Genomic DNA, 21,282 nt, shown 5'->3' with positions numbered 1-21,282 from the left:
TCTGCTCAAAATATCAGTGGAAAATTGGGAAGAGTCTTTTACAATATATGAATCCATAGTCTAGAAATATCCTCTCACATGGGATTTTCATGCATTTCCCCTTGTCCTTTGAGTATATGAAAGGACAGTACTTATGGCTATCAGTGTGGACATGACATCCCAGAATGCATGGGTCCAGTCACTGCTGGAATATCCCACAGCTGTGTCCTATTGTGTCCTCAGCTCGCACAGAGCATGAGCCCATTTCTCCTTGCTCAGAAGAAACTGTTACCACCACTCAGCACTGCCTACTTCTTCATTTCTTTCTGCTTCTTCATAATCCATAGATTGGGGTAGACTGATAAGAAATTTTTACATATCGGGGCACCTGGGTTAAACATCCATCTTCAGCTCAGGTCACGATCCCAGAGTTTGTGAGTTTGTGCTCCACGTTGGGTTCAGTGCTGACAGCTCAGAGCCTGGAGACTGCTTCGGATTCTGTCTCTCTTTCTCTCTCTCTCCCACCCCTGCTTGTGCACTTGCTCTCTCTCTGACTCAGAAATAATAAATCAATAAACTTCAAAAGTTAAAAAAATTGTTTTTACATATTTAGGCCCCTGACCATTACATGTCCTTTGCAATCTCGTTGAATAGAGCTTAACAGATTGCTTAAATGCTATGGTAATAAGTGGCTGTTCTTCACAATCCGATTCCAAGAAGGTCATGCCTTTTCAGAAACAGTTGTCCAACTCTTACTCTTTGCTTTCATTAAGGTATGTGCAGCATATCAGAAAGCATTAAATCCAGAAGTCTTTTGAAAGATCTATGCCCTGTTTTTCTAAGTACTGCTTGAATTTTTTTCTTCTAATCCCACAGCATCACTGCTTGATATTGGCCAATTCTCCTTTTGTTTTGAAAAGATAGAAATGTTGGTGCTGCTGATATATTGCAGGAGCAGCTGTTCCTGGACTCAGACACACATCTACTTCCAGGAAAACTGCTTGCCTATATTTGTTAACACCTAGAACTGAACGCCACACCCTCACACGGTGAACTTGACCGGGGTGAGTCTGGAGCCTATGCTGTACAGTTCAGGCTGGAAATCTGAGTAGCAGCCCACTGGCTTCTCTGACGTATTTCTCAGAGAGCTCAGCAGGGCAGCCACCAAGAGCTGAAGACCCGGGAGAGGGAACAAGCTCTGGAAGACTGAGACCTGAACAGAAGAGGTGATGACCGGGGAGTCTTTCTCTGGATTCAGTGTGGTCTCCAGGGAGCAGATCAGCCAAGAGTGTGGGCATGGGAGAGGACAGGGAAGAGGGGCGGGAAAGAAAGGCATGCAGCCAGTGTTTACCTATTGCTTTTAGCATCCCCTTTGCAAAGTCTAACTGTAACCACCCCAATTCTTCTCAGAATATGGCAAGGGTGTACTAGGCAGACTAATGGTCCCCCAAAGATGCCACATCCTAATCCTTGAAACCTGTGTATATTATACCTTACATAGCAAGAGACATTGCAGATGTGATCGAGTTAAGGATTCTGAGATGGGGAGATTATTTTGGATTATCCAGATGGGCCTGTGTAACCATAAGAGTTCTTCTAAGTAAAAGAGGTAAGGGGGGAAAGTCAGAGTCAGAGAAGCAGAGGTCTTAGATATGATTGCTGGATTTGAAGATGTAAGGGGGTTATAAGCCAACGAAAGGAGGAGGCTTCTAGAAGCTGAAAAGGGCAAAGAATTGATTCTCTCTTAGAGCCTCTAGAAGGAATACAGCACCCCCTGCATTTTGTATGTTCCTAGTCTTTTCTAGTACCTGATCCTAGTGCCCAGCAAAGACCCTGCCTCTTGGTTAAGAGCCTATAATTATCTGTGGATGAATAAAGAAATTATATCCCCAATACTCCTCATTAGTATCTTCATTCAACAAGATGCATAGTTTGAGCCATTTATGAACTCAGAACCCTAATATGTGATGCTTTCCATCTTACCCTTTTCACCACTTGGATCTAATCCTATCCCTCGTTCCATCTACAGCACTGATGACTGTGGCCTGCAGAAAGTAATACACATTATTTCAATATCCATGATAATAACAATAGATATTGTGTGATAAGTAAAACGAAGTATGATTTTATCAGTAATCAGATAAAGAAAATAGAAATGGAATGAACCAGTCAAAATCCAACCAGAAAAAGATAATCATTCCAAGTATTTAAAATAGAAGTTGTGGGGAATAAGTTTAGGAATTCTTGAACTTGCACCAATGGGTTAACAAGGCTTAGGATGGAAGTGTCCAGAATAGGTAAACAGGTAAACAGGGCAATAGGCAGCCATAGCAGTCTATTTGCTAATTACCTGGAGCTAATTAGCAAAAGAAAGGCACCTTGTTGACCATGAGATAGCACACTCCATCTGTCTTATCCCTTCAGCAAGTTAAGATAAACAGACAGGGTGCCTGGCCCCTGCCAGAAACAGCCATCAGATTGGAGTCAGGATTTTGTTTGTATTGACCCAAACTCCTAACACCCCATATCTTCAAACCCCCCCTTTTCTCACACACTTACGTTAATGATTACTGTTTCATTTTATCCCTTTCTGCACGTTCATCATGCTTGTAAGCCTTCTGATCCTAATAAATATGGAGCAAGGACCCTTAATTGGGGTTCTTGTTTCCTTGCGGACATTAGTCTCTCTCACATTTAATTCTGCATCTGCTTTCTTGCTGAACAAGAGAGAACTCCAGACCCAAAGTCTGCGATGGAAGTCACATTGATTTAATAGATAGAGCTGGGACTCCAAGCAAGAGGAAAATGTAGTAACCCTGAGATTACAAATAACAGAAGCTGCCATTACACTCAGGCATGGACAAAGGTAATAGATGGGTTACTAGATCCCAGAAAAGCTTGGCTCACCTGGAGGAAGGTAGAAGGGCCAGTTGGGTGGGAGCTGGAGGCAGGGAGAGCACAGGGAAGGATGAATGTTTGGTGCAGAGACAGGTGAATGTCTTGGACTGTAACATTGTATGTCAACTGTACTTTAATAACAAAAATTAAAGACATATACACACAAAAAATAATACTAACAAAAAGACAGACAGGAAGGAAGGAAGGGAGGGAGAGAGGAAGAAAGAAAAAAAGAAAGAAGAAATGAAAGAAAGAAAGAAAGAAAGAAAGAAAGAAAGAAAGAAAGAAAGAAAGAAAGAAAGAAAGGAAGGGTAAGCTTTGAACTCTTCTTTCTCTCACCTCCAATCTCCTAATAGTGCCTGCTGCTAGCCAAACTCAACCAGATGCTATCTGATACATGAATGAAGAAAACCATCTTGGATCACCCTTAAAAGACAAAAGCAGAGCATGGGATTGGGTGTCCAAGGGGAAGTAAAATACGAAATGGCTGTGAGGTCAAACACGCCAAGAAGCAGCATTCAGAAGAAAGCAATTTCAACTTCTTATATGAAAGCATACAGTAAATACCTAGAATCTAATTATCTCTTAACTGGTTTGCAATACACTTTTAGTAAAAGTCTTAGAATAATCTTAATTTCTATCATCTATAACAAAGTCTGAAAAAAACTATAATAAATCAATGTAAAACCTGATTCCAAGGCATATCTCAAACACTATTCAAAGCAATCAAAATAATGTTATCAAATAATGCCAAATGGAGACTAATTTAGAATGCTCTGTACTCCTAATTTGCATTGTATGCTAAAACATATATCTCCTAAGATAAACATGAGAAAAGTGTAAATCAGGCCAAGGCAGGAAAAAAAAAATAAAAGAAAGAAAGAAACTCAGCCAACATCAATGGACAGACATGTATTTTCTAAGAGGTTTACCTAAAGTGTGGGCTGATTTCTTCTGTTTAAGACAATATAGCTGTCATTTAGATCATGAAGAATGGGAAACAACACCTACAGCTAAAAAGATAAGAAAAAAATTAAATAATGCCATGGAATGTGTATAGGATAAAGTGACATAAAGTACTTTATCAATTGTCATGTTTTAAACTGAAAGGAATTTTCCTATGAGCTTAGAATAGTAGATTACAGACATTAAAACATTTTAAATGTTTTTTTATATTTTCTTTTTCTTTCCTGCTTATTATTGGGGTGGGGGAACCCATCATTTCATGATTCATGACCCAAGTCTCAGAACTTTAACTCCAATGCCAGCTAGACAAAAGGATAAGTCATTTTGTTATGACTAATTAGCTATTTATCCATTGAAAACATTGGGCTTATGATGGTTAGACTTAATTTATGTTAGGATTAACATGTTCATGACAGTTAATTGTTCAGAGTTGAAAGAACATTTTTAAAAAGGCAATACGTTAGTCAATAAAATAATTACAAGATTGTGCTATGAAAACTTGCTGGTTTTTCTTTTTCAGCTGCTTCCTGATAATTTCACCATCCCTGATTTCCAAATTCTGGAACAAACCATTTAAATTGTGCTGCTTTTCCCCCTTTATCCTTCAAGACTCAACGCTAACCTTGTGTCCTCAATGAAGTCACAGCTTTTGGTCACCAAATCCCACAAGTGATTTTTTTTTTTAGACCACAGTGGAATTTGGTCTCTGTTAGTCATTCCAGCACTTGCTAGCTCCTACACATAGATATAATTTTGTCCATATTTGATTCCTACAAATTCCTAAGCATTTGAACATATTTGTTCCTAAGTTAGTTATGAGTCCTTTGAAGGTATAGACAATGGCTTATTTTATCTGACATGGAAATCAATGTATATTAAGTGACAACCTCTCCCAATATATATTTATTCTTACATATTCTTTCTCGATTTATTTCCTTGTGTTATTTTCCCCCTATTCACTTAAAATAGAAACATATGAGGCACCTAGGTGGCTCAGTCAGTTAAGTGTCCGACTTCAGCTCAGGTTATGATCTCAGCGTTTGAGTTCAAGCCCTGAATCGGGTTCTGTGGTGACAGCTCAGAGACTGGAGGCTGCCTCAGATTCTGTATCTCCCTCTCTCTCTGTCCCTACCCCACTCATACTCTGTCTCTGTCTCTATCTCTCTCTCTCTCTTTCTCTAAGAAATGAATAAACATTAAAATAGAAAAGTATGCCCCTCACCTATCTCTGAATATATGGCTAGATTTGGAATTTCTTTATAAGAGTAATATAGTTGTAGGTAAGTCCCTTGGACACCTATCATTCCTCCCAAAATATGTGAGAACCAGATAAAACTTCTTTAAAAGCCCCAAAACATCATAGTCATATTTTTGAGCTTGTTGAGTTCTACAAATATTTTTAAAAATCAAAAGTGATGGATACAAGGAACACAAAGATAAGTATGACATGACCCCTGCTTTCATTTTTAGTGGGCGAGAGATCAAGTGGACAAATGCAATATGCTTGGTGTTACAGGTTGAATTGTGGGCCACGCCCCAAATTCATATGTTGAAGTCCTAACCCTGAATACCTCAGAACATGACTGCATTTGGTGACTGGGTCTTTAAAAAGTGATCTAAAACAAGGTTGTTAGGGCAATCCCTAGTAAAACCTGATTTGTATCATTAAAAAAGGAGAATACTTGGACACACAGAGAGACACCAAGGGTACATGAACACAGAGAAGACGCTCTGTGAGGACCCAGCAAGAAGATGACCATCTACAAAGCCAAAGGCTTCAGTGGAATCCATACCTCCCAACACCTTTATCTTGGTCTTTCAATCTCTGGAACTGTTAGCAAGTACTTCTGTTGTTTAAGCACCACATGTATGATATTTTTTCACGGCAGTCCTAGGAAACTAATACCTTTGGTGAGTCCCACAATGGATGTCAGCATAAGATGGCATAAAAAGCAAACAGAAGGGGACCTTAACATCGTTTGCAGTGCAGTGCAAAAGCCATGAAGAAAACTTCCGGTACAACACACTCCAAGTTATCTGGGCACTCTCAGAGGAGTATTACTGGATGTCAGTGGAACTTTATCTCTATATGTTTATGTGTACAAATGCACAAATATACTATAATTCAGACTGGTGATTTCCAAGATAATGAGCTAAAGATAGCCAGGAGACAGAAAACTCAAGTAACTATTAGGTTTGGCTAACGACATTCAGAATCTGAATGTATGACCAGGATTGTACAAATGGAAATGTAAAAAATAGATTAGTAATGGTGAGGTCTTAGGAAAAGTTACATATGCTCAGGGCGCCTGGGTGGCTCAGTCAGTTCGGAGTCTGACTTAGTCGTAAGTCATGATTTCACAGTTTGTGGGTTCAAGCTCTGTGTTGTGCTCTGTGCTGACAACTCAGAGCCCAGAGCCTGCTTCGGATTCTGTGTCTCCCTCTCTCTCTGACCTTCCCCTGTTCATGCGCTCTCTCTCTCTCTCTCTCTCTCTCTCTCTCTCTCTCTCAAAAATAAATAAAACATTAAAAAAAAGTTTTTTTAAGTTACACATGCTCACAGATGAAATAATCATTTTAGAATTATTTTTCTACAACAAACAGGGCAGTTCTTTAAACTGCTGCCCCCGGAATGGTATTTTTTTCTGGCTGCTGCCTGATGTGCATTATAATTCCTCTGATATTTACCGTTTAATTTACCTCCATTGAAATAAGGGATACAGAAGGCAAACGAGGAGCTCCTTCAGGCTCAAGGTAGTTAGTCTTACCTGAGTCCCACAAGTACTTGTGAGTTCGTGGGAAAGGAACAGGGAGATGACAGACGCCATGCTGCCTAGTTGTAGAGCAAAGGCTTGAGGGTATGTGCCCAGCGCCATTAGAAAAAAAGGGAAACACACCCTCAGCATTCTCTGTTCTCCCTTTGTCTGGCCCTTAAACTATTTGGCATCTGCCCCCCAGGTGCCCAAGCCCTAACTTTGCAGAACTCCTCCACCTGCTGCTACTCCCTGCCATCAGACAATAATGTCTGCCTAAATGCATCTGCTTTGCTAGAAAACACTTAACCTGAAAAAGTGATGTGTAAGGAGGGGTTTGTGGTAAATACTCATATGGCAACATCGTAGCAGAGACTTTGTGTTTTAATCCAAAGACATGAACATTCAATGGTGTGTTACAGCCCTGCAAGCAATGAGATCAGGCAGAGGTCACTCACTGGAGGGAGGAGAGAAGCATGAATGAAGCAGGCGGCTGGATGGGGAGTGTAAAGTAACACTGTTCCATCCAAATGAACTCAGTAGTTACTCATCTCTGTGTAATTATTGTCAGGCTAGACTGTGGCCTACCGTAGCCAAGTGTTGCCGTCTGTATTTTTTTCTTATTTTTATCTCTCACTTTTAGTAGTAGAAACCACTTAGCATACTAACTCTAAGTGAGCCAATCCAATAATACATACAGGCCAGGTCAGCCTTATGGGCACCATTTATTTATAATTGGAGACAAGTGTTTCATCCAATGAAAATAACATCAGCCTTTATTCGCAGAAGTCAATGAGAATTTTGTACAAGAAGGATAAAGAAAGTGGGGTAGTAGGGCGCCTGGGTGGCTCAGTTGGTTAAGGGTCTGACTTCTGCTTAGGTCATGATCTTGTGGTTTGTGGGTTTAAGCCCCACATCAGACTCTGTGCTGACAGCTCAGAACCTGAAACCTGCTTCATACTCTGTGTCTCCCTCTCTCTGCCCCTCCCTCACCTGTGCTCTGTCTTTCTGTCATAAATAAATAAACATGAAAATAAATTTAAAAATAAACATTTTTAGAAAAGAAAGTGGGGTAGAGAAGTGAGAAGCCCAGAGAGTTGATTTATAGTTTTCTATATTCCACTCATCAAATGTGTGGCATTGTGTAAGTTCCTTGTCCTTTCTGAATTTTAACTTTATTTTTTTTTATAAAAGGATAGGTTTTGGGGATCTGATGTGATCATATGATTCCAACTAATGTCACTGCAAAATTCTGTTAAGATAGTTTGTGAGTTATTGTTTCAATTTATAAAAGATGATCTAATAGGTTAAATCTTTAAACAATATTAAATATATCTTTATTTTGTTTAGATAGTTAAAAGATATAGTCAGACTCCAAACCAAAATTATTATCTCAGTGGACCATGATTATAAGAGGTAGAAAAAGGATCTGGTAAAATAGGAAACAAAGATTCCTAGTCAAATCAGCCACCTGACAACTGCAACTGAAGGTGGCTGAGGAGAAACAAGTGAAAAACCCATAGATGTGGAGAAATAGGTTCAGGAAAAAAAGGGTTAAAAAGAAAGACCTGGGACAATCTTGCAAACTAAAACTCTATTCTACCTGCGAAAAAATAAAGAGCATGACAGATAGTTTATACATTTTACAGGCAGAAAATTTACTCCTGAGAAAGTAGAAATACCATGGCAGTCTAAAGACTATACATATGTGATATATTAACAGAGATTTAAAATGTACTGTATTTATAACAAAAAATAAAAGTTTTCAGGGAAAAAAAAGCAGGTGGCTATGATTCAAAAACAACAACAACAAGAACCAATTTGAAGTCCTGGGAATAAAAAATATGTTTGACATTGCAATAAAAAAAGTCAATGGACAAAAAAGTAAACTCAAGAGATAAAAAAATAAGTAGTAAACCAAATGAAACTACTAAAAATAATACAGATAAAAATTCTTGTTTAAAATTTGAAAGCAGAGTTAAGAGACAGACATGGAGGCCAGAATGAGAAGTGGCCACAAATGCCTAAGAAATATTCTAGATTTTGAGAAAAGAGGAGTTGAAAGAAGTCAATATTAAAAGACATTTATTTAGTGTTTTTCATGATTTTAAAAAGACGTTTCCTCAGGTAGAATATGAGTATCAAATGCCAAGAAGCATAAATAGAATAAACTTACATCTAAACACATTGCAGTGAAATTTCAGAACATCAAAGAAAAAACTAGTGAAGTTACCAGTGGACTAGTATTTCCCAACAAAGAAATTTTTGCCTATAAAGAAAGAGCACTTAGATTGATACTGGGCTTTTCAAAAGCAACAATAAATGTTGAGGGAAAATAGCTGTCAGCCTAGATTTCTACAACTAGTTCAAACTTCTCATGACAAAATCAAGAAATTCCAGACATAAAGAGACTGAAGGATTTTGATGCCCATAGAGCCCTACCAAAAAGAACCACTAGAGGAAGTATTTCAGCAAGTACCATGAACCCAAACAGAGAAATGCATGGAGCAAAGATTAAGTGAAATAGTTTTTTAAAAAGCATTAACGGGGCGCCTGGGTGGCTGAGTCGGTTAAGTCTTAGACTTCAGCTCAGGTCAGGATCCCACATTTGTGGGTTCGAGTCCCGCATCAGGCTCTGTGCTGACAGCTTAGAGCCTGGAGCCTGCCTTGGATTCTGTGTCTCCCTGCCCCTCCTCCTCTCATGCTCTGTCTCTCTCTGTCTCAAAAATAAATAAAACATTAAAAAAAGTATTAATTAATTAGCATGAAGCTAAAATTCTTTTTCTTTCTGTAAAATTAGAAATAATTTTCTAGACATGGGAGGCGGGATGGGAGAGTTCAAATGGCAGTTGCAAAGTTCCATGTCTTCTGTCAGAGGACAAAGAGATGGAATGTTTTAGACTTAGAAACAAAATATTTAAAGAGTAAGAAAACTTGTTTTCTGCAGTGGTCTAAAATAGTTTTTAAAGATGCTTCTAAATTTAATTTTTATGTATCTGTAAATAAAGACAGTCTAATGTACTTTAGTTGAATTACCAATTTGCCACTAAGAGAGGTCAATGATATAACTGAAATGAAAGGTATTTTATTATATCAATAGTCAAAATGATAAAGACATGAACTTTATTAGAGAAAGATACTTCTCTCACCTATTCAGAAAACACTCAGGAGTAGATGAACTCTATATTCAAAGATAATTATGTTCTTCCCCAACCCAAGCACCTGGGTGTCCATGGAAAGTTTCTTCATCTTTCTGATGTTCAGGTAGCTTACTTGTTATAAGGAGTAGTAACACCTACTTACTTGTTTGTGGGGGTAAAGATCTGAGGCAGTTTGTAAAGTGCCTGATATGTAGTAAGCATTCAATAAATGGAAACAAATATTTTGTGTTAATAAAAAACCATAGGAAGCAAATAACACTGGTGACTACATGGGACATGAACTCAGTTATAACATCCATGTACTCAGTGGACTACAGAGACAGAAAGGATGAGAATAAAATGCAAAATGAGCCAACAGTACAAAAATAGTTCCTAATTCATATCTCAACTACAGGATGAGCACATATATGCAGACAAAAGTAAATAATATAAAAAGAGTAAATATGCGTCAGAGAAAAAATACTTTACTTTTGTCCTTCTTAAGTCCTCAGCCCAAAAGGATTGCCAAATGTAATTTAAGATTACAATTTTTTAAGTCCGAAGCAGGCCCATGGTAACTGAATCGGCAGAGTTGTAAACCCGTTAGAAATGGGTTTTGAAATGGAATTATCGACAGACTTTTGCCTATGGTCATACAATGTCCTTGCATTTGGCTCTAAGACATTCTTTTACTTCATAAACAATCCCTAGTTCTTGTCACATAGACTTTTATTCCCCCTAAATTATTTTTGGTGATGTAAAGATTATTGAAAGAATTTTAGCAAGACCTCTGAGGCAGCATTTGTAGGCAAGCATTTTTCACCAGCTTCATTATGTGGACAGGAAATATAAATCAGGTTGTAAATGCTATTTGGGACGAAGGTGAGGGCCAATGGAAGTGTTAAAACAAATGGAGCGTATAATGAAAAGAAGGATTTTATGGCACAGAGCCATTAATATTTTAAGATGAAAGATGTATGCACTTTCTAGTGCTTTCCTCAGAACCCTCAGTTGTGTCTTTCTACAATTTTTTATGTGTATTCAAAGTTACTGGTTGTGACTTTATGATTTCAAAAGTGATTAATACCAGAGTCATGCATTTTCATTAACCTGATATATTTGTTACGTCAATGTGTCATGTATATACTACAGAATTGTGGTGAGGTTCAGAAGCATGGAAGTTAATTAGAGAAAGTTTCATATGGCACAGATGTTCATATGAGACACAGATACATTTTTTCCTTCTTAATATAATCATAGAACAGTGTGGATAACCAGTCAGGAATATCGTAAGATTTTAATTGTAAGTATCTAAAGTACCCGCAGTGTCTGCACATGCTCAAGCTGCTGCAGTACGAGCACTTCCGCAAGGAGCTGGTGAGCGCACAGTGCGCCAAGTTCATCAGCGAGCAGCAGATCCTGCACTGGCAGCACTACTCCCGGAAGCGGATGCGCCTCCAGCAGGCCCTGGCGGAGCAGCAGCAGCAGAACCACGCGGCGGGCAAGTGAGAGGCCACCCCGGCGCCTCCTGACGCGGGCCCCCCCGCGGGGGCGGCGCCCAGAACTGGAGCGGGCCCTGTGGTCCAACTCACTTTTTATTGTTAATAGGTCACTTCTGTGCAACCAGAATTATTCTCCTGTGGATTTGTAAGTTATTATTAGTACTTAACCAACTGAATAAAAACAGAAAGATCAGGTGCAAAATATGGCTCAAGATGAGATTGAATAACATTCAAATATTGAAAGTAATGGTCAGGGACACCGGGGTGGCTCAGTCGGTTAAGCTTCCAACTCTTTTGATTTTGGCTCAGGCCATTATCTCACAGGCTGAGGGGTGTGGACAGTGCTGACAGTGTGGAGCCTGCTTGGGATTCTCTGTCTCTCTCCCTTTGTTCTTCTTCTCCCTTTTTTTTTTTTTTTAAAAGAGAAAGTAGTATTGTAATGTTTAGATGAAATGACATAGTCATTGGAGCAGAGGAGAGTAGGAATAGTTTCAGATGAATTATTAGCTATTTGATGCTGCCTAATGGATACATGGAGTTCACTGTAGTATTCTATTTTTGTGTATGTTTGAAATGTTTTTAACATAAAAATTTTAATATTATGTTTTAAACATTTTAGATAGCATTAGAACATATTTATTATATGGTAAACAAAAATACAAAGCAGGTCATAAAACAGTAAATGCAGTGTAAACAATGTAGAAAATATGTTGAGGATAGTAGTAACAATTGACTCTTGAAAGTGAAAAGATGGGTGATTATTTTTTCTATATAATTATTTCTAAATTTTATAAATTTAATCTAAAAATGTATAAGATATAATTGAAAGCACTGAAAAGTCTCAGTGTGTCCCTTACCCATGGGAAGGAACTGGAAGAAAGTGTGCACATATGGGTAGGAAAAGTCAATATTAAAAAGCACACACAAAGCAGAAACTTCCTTAATCATGTTATTGCCATACAGGAAAGCGTACAAGACAATCTTTGTTCAAAACAGAGCTGTGAGGATCCAGGTTCCACTCTGTGGTTTAGTCCCAGAGCCCTGGGACTCGGCCATTTTTAATCTTTTGACTTCAGGCCAAGTTTTTACTTCCTCACAATTATAAATACATAATTGTACAATTGTGCAATTGTCCAAACAGTAATAGAACATACCTCAATGAGTGTTATGAAGAACAAGTGAGACAATCCGGACAAAGCACTTATGACAGTGTCTTACACACTGTTCTTAAAAAGGTTACCTAATAGTGACATGGCCCTTAGAGTGCCTCCCTGGTGTTTCATTCATATAATTTTCGTCTTTGAATTTTACTTTCTTCTAATGTAAAGTTAGTCATTTTAACTGTTGCTAAGATTATTTAATGTCTTTAGATTTTTTAGGTTGTGAAGAGGTATACTAACCATTGCTTGCAATGTAATTAATGATACATCAGTTAAACTTGTTATATAAAATAGTCCTAATGTGGAAAAATAATTTGTTAAGACATTCAAAAAATTTAGAAAGCGTCTCTGAGGGAAAGTTTCATGTAGTTAATATGGTAGATTAAAGGTTGTTGCAAATTATTGTTGCTTATTCTATTGAGAGGCAGAGGATAGTCTTTTTAAAAAGCTGGCAGTATCTATTAAAAACATCCTTTAAAAAACCTTGAAAATTTAATTACTCTTAAACACGTAAAATAGCAGGAAAAACATATATAAATACAATAATATAAAATGAATTGCCTTAAAATTTTTTAAAGTGGATTTCACACCCAGCACAGAGCCCAACACAGGGCTTGAACTCAAGACATAGATCAAGATGAGCTGAGATCAAGAGTTGACTGCTTAATCAATGAGCCACCCAAGTGTCCCCAAATGCATTACTTTTTAAAGCTATCAATTGTGTGGGTTTATCTCTTCATTATTTCTATCCTTATCATTTTTAGGCTTCTTACAATAGTATTTTAATACTGTTCTGGATTATAACAATGTTACAAGACTTCCCCCCAGTCCCCAAAACACACACAATTATATGGTCTCAAATCTGCCAAGGGCATTTAATTTGTGTCATCAACCAATCAGTTAGGAGTCACCACATGGGATCACAATGAGGCAAACCTTGAGTGACTAATAACGAGTCTGCACTCCAGTACCTTTCTCTGAAATCACATTTTCAAAATTTTATTTGGTCAGTGTTATAAAACCCATTCTCTTGCTATTTCCTTACATTGTTCCAATGCACTAGCATTCGGGGAAACACGTCTAACTGGATATTAAAATGACATTGTGTCTGAGACCGAAAAACAATAGATTTCAGATACTAAAATGAGATGGCAGACTGATTGCCATTCAGACATTTCCATCAAGGGTGGCGGAGAACAAGTTAAAGACCTTGTCCAGCTGAGGACATAAAAGTTATTCAGACTGAGGCCGGAAAAAAAAAGATTGATGAGCTATGTGAGAAGGAGTTCTTGAAAGACAGCTGTGCTGAGTCCTACGTACACCAGAAAAGGAGGGCAGTTGGTATGCTTCCCCCTTGGCCACAGGTCAAGAGAGAAGGGCTTCCATGAGATTTCTTGGGAAAGTTGCTGTGTGCCACCTGCAGTTAGAAGGTGTTGCAGCTTTTGTGAAACGTCATAAAAGTTACAAAGAAGCAATTGGTAGCTAGAAGCTCTAGCAGAAGCAGCAAAGGAGAGGTAGTTACATTGGGCAGTCCACAGTCCCCAAATCTGTAAGGCAAGGGTGCAGGACTGATTTCCATAAACCAGATGTGGAGCCACAGAGGTGAGAGGATAAATCAATGTGGAGCCTATTTAAATACTGCCTAAGAGGGCTCGATAGTGACAATGGGACTCCAAGGAAAGAGCCTCTATTTATTGGACCACCAGAAAAGTAGAGCTAAGGATAAGGAAAGTAGCTAGCTAAAGGAAGATGGATAACCAGCATATCACACACACACACACACACACACACACACACACACACGCACGCACACACACAAATAGCTTAATGTTCTCACAATGAACCTTGGAGAAACTCACAAAAGTACTAAAGAGGGAAAACAAAACAAAACGGTTTTAAATACCAGGCATGCTCAGGAATTCTACAGCCCTTGTATACAGTACCTGACAAGTTAAACTTTTCACAACCCTATTTAATAGCTAGAGATGCAAGCTACATGCTATAAATTGGCATATACTTAATAAGAGATACAAAGCTTTATTTGTTAAAACTCTTTTGCTCACTAAAAAAAGTTTTATGTTAAACATACCCTACTATAGTTACCCTTCCTTTATAGTACAAGAACCCTGCAACATGCTCTATAAATTTTTCTCTTTGACGCATCATCATGATTCCTATCACAACCTCAACTTTCTACTTAACTATGATTATTATTCTTGTTATTGTATACTTTGGAGTTTTCGGTCATCACAAATTGACCTGGGAGCACTTTATGCTGACCATATTACCTTTTTGTACTCTCTGAAATTTTCTGAAAGCACTCTTGATTTCTAGCAAAAACAAGATTTTCAAACCCACATTGATTTTTTTCCTACTCTAAGACGTGAAATAAGCTACTCTCCAAAAATACTTGTTTTCTATAAATGGAGACTAGATTTAGAAATAAATATATAGACCAAAGAATCTATAAATTATTGTTCCCAATGAATACCAGTGATGGTCAAGATGATACTATTAATGGCCACATGATCACAACACTGAAAAAACAGTTTATTTTTAAAATCATGAGTGGCACCTGGATGTCTCAGTCAGTCAAACATTTGCTTTTGGCTCAGGTCATGATCTTGCTGTTCATGAGTTCAAGCCCCACATCAGGATTTGTGCTGATGGCTCAGAGCCTGCTTCGGAGTCTGTATTTCCCTATCTCTCTGTCCCTCCCCTCTCACACTCTGTCTCTTTCTCTCTCAAAAATAAAAAAACATTTAAAAATTGTTTACATTGTTTTAAAATCATTAATTAAAACAAAGATGCAACTTAACACTAACATTATTATATCTTTTTGTATTGCTTTCCAACATAAAGACATATGATTTATTTTCTTTAACATTTTAAATTCATTTTCTTAAAATTTTCCTTAAAACATTTTTAATCTCTAACCCCAAACTATATTGCTCAGTTACAGTCCATTTATACTGACTGATTTCCATCCTATGGTTATTTTATTGACATGTTCACAGGGGACTGTTATAATTTTTGGGACTGGAATCTGATTCTTCAACTCTGGAGTCTGACCTTTGACGTTCTATCTGGTAGAGATTAAATTCTTCTACCACAAGGAGCTTAAACTGAATAAGGGGAACAAAACAAATATTTCAAAACAATCTCCAAGTAACAAAATGCTTAAAAATGTGCTGTGTAACACAGTGTAACACAATATGTGAGTTGGCTGTACCTACTAGTGAGCACAAATGGGTCTCATTTCCAGCCCAACCCCAAACTCAATCCTTTTTGCCCCCACTATGATTAAGGGCCATTCCAGCTGTTTTTTGAGAATCTTCTGTACAAAACCTTTCCTTTAGCAATTTGGCAAGAGTTTATACATGTGATCAGAATTGCTCCCCAAAGGTCTTCTACTACTCTTGCATATTCTGTTGGGAAAGTAGAAAATCTGGTAGATACAATAAAAAACAAGAAGAAGCAGAAAGTATTATGGATGCTGAGAAAAGGGCCAGCCATGGCATTTACAGATTACTGGTCAAGGTTTCTCCCTCAAAGGTAGGGACTCTGAAGCTGAACCTTCAGAACAAGTGGGAGTTATCCCAGGGAAGAGAGATGGAGAGTGTTTATAAACCAAGAAATAGCATGGTCAAAGGCCTGGAGGAAGTCATAGGATATAACAGATTTAATTGTAACTGACATGTAGAAGATAGGAAAATGCTGGGTAGATAGAAGGGAAAGGGCTGAGAAGTGAGAAGAGTCAAGTTCAAGAAGGCCTCAAGTAATGTTTCAGAGACATTACTCTGGGCATGTGAAAATGGGTTTGAGGAGTGACAAAACTCTAGGCAGGGAATCTGGAGCTAGGTCATCTAGTAATCTGAGAAAGGATAAAGGAAAAATTAAGGTGGTGATGTGGTAACTGAAAAAAGCAGAGCAATTTGGAGGCTTATGAAGGAACACAATGGATGGAACTTGATGGAATGATTCAGGGACAGAATTGAGAATAGCTTTCATGCTGTTGGTCTGGGAAAGTGGGTGTAGGAATTGTGTCATTTACTCTTGGACAAACTCAGAGGCAGAACACATTGGGATTGAATGTGGGAATCTGCAGGACATCCAATGGAAGATTTTTGCACATAGTTGCAGATAAATGGACCTAAGGAGTGGGTTCTGAGCTAGAGATAAGTCGTCATGAGCATACAGCCCATGACAGTAGGATTGCCAAGAGGCAGTGTGCACAACAGCCTGAAGGGGAGGGTGGTGAGGAATCTGGAAAGGAAAGGAGAGGAAAGGGGAAGAGAAGAGAGTCTAGACAAAATTCTGAGTAATGCTGTTATTTGAGGGACTGTCATACATAAAACAAACAACAAACTTTAACCAAAGAAGTCAAGGGAAAACTCATAGTATAAAGTAAACAGAGGCAATAAAAAATTGCTTTTATTGAAGGAAGAAGTGACCAACAATGTCTAATATTTTTACAAATTACATTGCAGAAAGACCTCACTATAAATTAGGTACCAAACTGGGTGCCTTGTCAGAGGCAGGTCTAGGGTTTTTTATAACTAGTAGAGATGAGAGAAAGAGTGTTAAGCTGTGGTACATATTCTAAATGTCACATTCAATGTCTAGGGACAATTACCACTTTTTATTGTTTTTAAAAATTTTTTTATTTATTAATTTTGAGAAAGTAGGGAAGGAAGGGGCAAAGAGAGAGGGAAAGAGAAAATCCCAAGCAGGCTCCTAGCTGTCAGTGCAAAGCGTGATGTGGGGCTCGAACTCACAAACTATGAGATCATAACCTGAACCAAAACCAGGATTTGAATGCTTAACCAACTGAGCCACCCAGGCGCCCCTCTGCTTTTTTTATTGTTAAAGGAGGCAATCTTTTCAGCATAAGTGGTTTAAAATATAATAGTCTATTTTGTAATCACTGGAAATCCTCCTGTTTGACATGTTGGTTGGTAAGTGATACAGAACATCACACAGGAAGATGGAGTTCATTTTACTGGCAAGACTTTCCACAGCACCTGAAACCATTTTATTAACTAAGAATTGGGTTTTTCCTTAACTGTGTCTATGGTTAAGCACCATTTAAACCCTTATGAATTCTCATAAACCCACAGCCCACATTGCTCCTCTCTATATAAAATTCAAATGGAAGGAACCATTTAGAGCTAAAATTTCTAATACTTTTTACATTATCCCACATTTAAACATGTATGTTCCTAATTTCTGTGAAAAATGACACATTTGAACCACATTGCTCACTTGTGTAGTGAGTTTGTAGTTTGTGAGTGAGTTTGTAGTAGTGGCAGGTGAATAATAATCAATGTTTAAAAGGGATGAAAGTGAGGGCCTCAGCTGCAACATAAACAGGGAGGAATCAAGTGCATCTACCTACAGGGAGCTGTAGACAAGCATCCAAGCACATATAATATGCATGTATGTGGCTGTGTGTGTGTGTGTGTGCGTATATACATATATACGCACACACACATACACACATATATATATATATAGTATGAGTATGTGTTGGCATATATGGGGATGGTGAGCACAAAACCACAAGTAGATGAGATATAAAAACTCATACACAGGTGACAATGACCATTTCTTCTTTTAAATACCACTCTAACAATTCCACCTCCCTTGCAAGCACTTGTATATATCTTCTTAACTGACATTAGCTTCACAAATTGATCCTAGGAAACCAAGTTACAGAGAGTTTTAGGGGTTGTCATTTAAAAAAAAATCTAGGAGAAGTAAAGTGAAAATTGAAATACAGCCTTTAAGTCCAGTTGAGCTAAACATTTAGTAACATTTTAAAGGATGGCTTTAGGCACGGATCAAACACCATCACTAATGCTAACATAAGATCAGTGGCAAAAATAACGAAACATATAAAGACCATAATGAAAAAAGGAAAATGTTTACAATTCTTAGACATGCAAGACTATAAAATCAAACAATTTTACATTTATGATGGCAACTGTCAATGAAAAATCATTGTTCTACAGCTGAAAATATTTAAGGAGAAAAAAGGGATTTTTTTATTAGTGTAAGATTAGAAAATTTAATGTCTTCTGAGTGAACATCTGCTATTCCATATGACATCATGTCTTGTTTTTAGCCAAGTTCCTCACTGAATAAATCTTGTATGCAAACTCAACTAGAAGACTAGTATCTGATTCTGATTTAACTTAACATTAATGAAGCTCTACAAACCTCTTGTATTGTCATAAGAAGCTTGCTTAGGAAAGAAACCATCGTCTTGAAAAGTTGAGGAGGAGACTAGGTTGTGATTGACGCTTAGGAGGGCCCCATGCACACCGTTTTATTTGTGTGCCCCAGAAGGTCTCTATTTAAAAAATACATTGATCAAGCAAGTAACTTAATTTCCCTGTGAATTTGAATTCTCTTTGAGATGAAAAGTAACTATGCCTGAGAAGTCACTGAAATAACACAAAAAATAGTAAAGGTGCCTGACTCAAAGAATGAACCCCAAAACTGGCCTCTTTCCTCTCCACTCATTCCTATGCAATGCCTGCAACTGTGGAGCAAATTATAGTACTTTTGCTATGAGATGTGATTCAAATAACTTGGAATTTTTGGTTCATTTCAGCCACTGGAGCTCAGCCGGTCACTGCACTGTTTTTGACTACAATTAGCAAGAAAGAAATTCTGTTCACTCGTAGAGGAAGCCAATGCCGGTTGTCTTTCCATTAAAAAGATAATATGCATTTAGGTAATCATATGACTCCTACTTCAAAAAGCATATCTATTCAAACATCCTTTATTTTCTTAATTTATCATGTTAGAAGTCTGCTTTATCTGCAGGCTAATTGAGCCCAACAATGGGAAACTGCCTAGAATGTGGTCTTGTTACTTCTGACATGAATAAATACTGGACTGATTAGAACATATGTTTCTATCAGAATCCCAAATACTTCCTTAAACACCACTAAAACCACATTATAAACCTTCATGGTTTTATGTATTGATATTTTTTCTCACTGTAATTATATGAAGAATAAACATACCTAGTAAAACCCATTTTTAGAAATATTTCCTACCTCAGAAAATTACCTCTTGTATTTACATTTTTATTTTAATTTTCACAATGATTTGTGCATTTCACTGCTAAAATAATATAAGTAGATAATGCCAAATAATAGAGACTTTGGTCAATTCAGTGGAGATGAAAGTCATAATGTTCATTAAAATCATATTTGTAGGTTGTTGGGATATATTTTTCTCTCTTTTAAAGTATTGTTACAGTGTAATATAAAAATATCCTAAAGAAATCAAATGAATAAAATAAAGATACATATTACCAATTCCTGCAGGGTTCTATTTCTAAATAAGAATATGCAAATCAGAGCTAAGCCAATAATTTCTTACACTGGTATGAGTTAAAATTAAATAGTATATATTAAATAACCAGGATGTCAAGTTTCATCTGGCAATGACTTTTGTATAAGAATAATATGTAATAGAAAAGGTAGCCTTGAGATCATTGGTTAGGAAGACAAAAGTTTCACTGGGGAAAAAGTACCAAAATAAATTGGAAATAACTCCTTGGACAGAAAACATAAAACAACAGAAAGAGAAAATTGTGGGTAATTATAAGTAAGCAAAAGGATCAAAGTTCTCTCTTTTTTCTTTTTCTCTGTCCTCCTAGTTCCTTCCTGAATAATTCAGTCTTAGTGCTCTGAAGTCAGGCAGACAAGTTAGGCACCTGGGTGGAGGCAGAGCCTGGTGGGGACAGTAGCTGCGTGTAATGAGTGAGCAGTGTAGGCTACCAGAGCCCACCAGGGGGAGAAAGGGAAAGTCTGCAGTCAGAGTCTGAACAAGATGAGAAGGAAGATGTCCGTGTGAAGAGGTGGCCTGGCTTGGGGTTCTAGAGGCTCAGGAAAGTGAGGAGGGTGTCTTTGAAAAGGGTGGTTTGTCATTAGGTGTCACCGTTCCGCTGGAGTGATGAGGCTAACCACACATGGGAAAAGTTTGATATAGGGTGAGAAAGCCCAAATAGTAAGGGAAGTGTCCATAGGGAGAGGACACATGTCAGAACAAAGCTGCGCACAGGAGACCTCCCGTAGTGCAGATGAAACAGTACGAAAGAGAGGGCTCCTATCTCTGGGGTGGGGAGGAGCCGCAGCCTGAGCCCAGTGAAGAGATGAGGGGGAGGCGGGCAGGGAGGCAATGTGAGAAATCAGCCAAAGCAGTGTGAGTGGGGAGTGGGGTGCAAGTGGCAATGGAAAATTGGTTACATACAGGGGTACTGAGCAAATTAAATATCTTAAGGATAATGGAGACCAGATTGGTAGAGAAGGGAGTTACCAGTACTAAATTAGAGAAAAGTAGAATGGCTTGGGGTTGGAATTGAAGATAGTGGTATGAAATGGGTGGTTTTCAATATATGTTAATAGATTTAGATACAGATATAAAATCTGTATGGATGTACACACATATACTCTAAGTTCTATCTTCCAAGATGGCCTGCAAGCAATGATAGCCCAATAACCAGAGAACACCTTTCACTTAAATCCGACTTCTAATTATCATTGTCCACTTGCAAGAACTAGGGTTCCCTGGAAAATTGAGCATGGGCAAAAGGAATAGAAGGTGAACCTGGAACATCATATATGCCAAACAACAAGTACCCAAAGAATGATAAGGAAATTGAAGAGTTCGCAGAAGCTAGCTAGAAAGGTCTTCAGTGGACAAATCTGAGACAAATTCAGAATAAAATACATAATGATAGTAATGTCTTATGACTCATTGAATAACATAGGAACCCATGAGTTCATACTGACATACCTAAAGTTACAAATGAAAACTATCATAAGGAGTTGGATATTTACATAGCTACAAATATTTCCCCATG

The 21,282-nt window shown here is 37.8% G+C and overlaps 1 pseudogene; it reads right to left on the bottom strand.

Annotated features, from left to right (window-relative positions):
• Positions 1–267: 267 nt before the first annotated feature.
• Positions 268–1,315, bottom strand: LOC115293534 (annotated as a pseudogene).
• Positions 1,316–21,282: the final 19,967 nt, after the last annotated feature.

This window comes from Suricata suricatta, chromosome 6, assembly GCF_006229205.1.
Source record: "Suricata suricatta isolate VVHF042 chromosome 6, meerkat_22Aug2017_6uvM2_HiC, whole genome shotgun sequence".
In the NCBI taxonomy this organism is placed as follows: Eukaryota; Metazoa; Chordata; class Mammalia; order Carnivora; family Herpestidae; genus Suricata; species Suricata suricatta.
The sequence above is the reverse complement of the archived record's forward strand: the minus strand, read 5'-3'. Positions and strand labels throughout refer to the sequence as shown.